Raw genomic sequence first — 2708 nt, forward strand, 5'->3', positions numbered from 1 at the left:
CGGGAATCTGCCCTCACAGTTTTTGTATTAAAAATAAATGTAAATATGTGTATCTTTCTGTGGTAGGGATAGAGCTTATAATGAACAAAAAAATAGTCCAAGCATTCACAAATTCTGCATTGCAGAGTCTGCAAACCGGGACAAAATAAAGGGAGGTCATGATGTTAAAATGAAACAAGAACTGTGCTAAATTGACTTGTTCCGTCACTTGCAGTAAAATCAGCAGGGACCGGAGGTCTGAGCCCTCTCGGTGGATATGAATGTTGCATGAAAAATGGCCACTGCCAAAACACACACATAAAAGCACAAACAAACAAATCCTCCCTGGAAGCAACATACCACCTCTCTATAAGAGTAGCTGTTATGGAAAGACAGATGACTAGCATCCAGACAGTTTCCTGCTCCTCAACTGACTAAAAGTCGTTTGTATGGATGCTGCATCCCCGTTTTGTTCCTGGTGGGTGTATTTGCCTCTGTGTCCACATCTGTGTGTCTCTGGTTGTATGCGTGTTGTGTGTGTGCGCGCGTGTGCGTGTGTTTTTTTTCTCCCTCTTTTTCTTTCTGTGCTGGTGTTACAGTTCATGCATGTGCAGCCATGCATGCAATTGTACAAGTGTCTTGTCCTGTCTGCCTGAATACATCTTCATTTGAGCATTTGTCTTTGCCGGGAAATGTTTAAGAATTGCAACTGCAAGCCATGAATTTTGGTTTAAGGGGGTTATTTGCACCTAACTAAATCTTTTATGAAGACAATAAGGGCTGTCTGCCTGTCTGTCTAGCTATTGATAGTTAAATGTTTTCAGACACATTATCTTTAGTCTTTATATCAGTTTCCCAAACTACTATGCCAGAAGTCATCACATGTATATACTCACATGTGCATGCATCACATGTACTCCCTTTAGCATTTTTTTATTCCATTAGAGTACATTGCCGTCCCTTCTCCTATTTTTCTCCTCACCGGCCTATATTTTGTGTTTGCTTTGTCTAATATAAGACTTTTGGAAAGAGATAAGCTTTCGGTTTATGTGCGAGTAAAACCTGATAATTATTCTTCCAGCTGCCCACACAGAGCGACATATGCTGCAGCGGAGCAAACAACAACAAACAAAACATTATTTTGAATAGCAAACAGGTATAAATAGACAATTAGCATAATGTTCAAAAGAACAACTCTCACTAGATGGGATACTTAACCCTGAGGACAACAAGAGGCCCCGGGAGTTGTCCGCATAAATACACACAAACGCACAGCCTTTTGATACACCTCTGCACACACCCACACACCTGCCTCTTTTTTCATGTCTTGTGAGCCCAATTGACCAGACAGTTTTTTTTTTTGTTGCACCACAGATGCAAAATATCCATTTGCATATTAATCATTGAGTAGATGCAGCATATTATTTTTGTACTGAATTACTGAATATATGAATTAAACACTAACATCCACGGTATGCAGTTGCTGGCTCACTGCTCTAGGATGGCTGATGGACATCTTGGTGGCATAATGAGCTTTGTGCCCGAAACTGGATTAACCTTTGTTTGGAAAAAAGAAAATCAAAGAGTTGTGTGGTAAATAACACACTGTAACCCAAACCGTAAGCGTTCAAAAGTAATGGGATAATGTTACATGTTTCTCAGGCAGCTGTGTGCCATTCGAACAAAGGTACGGACAAAAAAAAAGAGCTTTACAATAAGGAGGCATTGTCTAAAGGGCTGCAGAAGTGATTGTGAGAACAATGAAGGAAGATAAAGAGGCTCATTACATTTATTGGAGGGGGCATCAAAGGTTTGCAAAGACCAACATTTGCATTTGCAGCTTTTAAAAAATCAATTCTAATCAATAACCAGCAATAATCACTAACCAGCTGCAGGGCTGACCCTCAATACATTTGCACTTAATTCTGCAGTTAAAAGCTGGGAAAACTTTGTCATGTTGTTACATGAAAAAATATGGCATCATAGCTGTAATACAGTCACAGACTATTCTATATATAGGGTTTATTTATTTACTAAGTTTAAGTGGGATTTCTCAAGCGCAGCAGAATGAGTAGCCCTACATCTTGTCTCTCTCTCTCTGTGTGTGTGTGTGTGTGTGTGTGTGTGTGTGTGTGTGTGTTATCCCAGCAGATCACAAAGGTTTGCAGAAAGCTGGACAAACACAGCAGGAGAAGGTCAGGCAGAAGTGGTAAACACACAGCAATGGAGGAACTGTACACAAATAAATTAAACTGAGACCAGTGGTGGAATACAGGTAGAAATCCTGGACACAATGCTATGTACACAACAGCCACTTTTTGAAATAAACCAGAATTGTCCTGTAAGTAACACACATGCATAGATGCACACACCCAGACTTACAGCCCTGATAAGCATTTTTTTTTTTAATCCATGGATTCCTGAACGGTTAGCAGGCACAGCTTATCACACTGCTGACGCAATGCCATCCCGCTGCCCAATAAAGACATTCTTTCAAGTTTGACTAACAGGGACTGACTGGTTTGGTTGTGTTTCCTGATCTCGCCTGATGAGCTCAGGGAGCACTTGGAGAGATGAGACTGAGCAAACCTTACTATGGCTCTTCTGCTATTGTGAGAGAATTATAGCGAATTTCTTTTTTTTTTGCTCTTTGTGAAGCACAAAAACATTTAAACTCATATTTCATAAATTTCTCTTCTCTGTTACCACACACACAGAAACTTATAACG

The sequence above is a fragment of the Rhamphochromis sp. 'chilingali' genome (genome assembly GCF_963969265.1).
Source record: "Rhamphochromis sp. 'chilingali' genome assembly, chromosome: 8".
NCBI lineage: Eukaryota > Metazoa > Chordata > Actinopteri > Cichliformes > Cichlidae > Rhamphochromis > Rhamphochromis sp. 'chilingali'.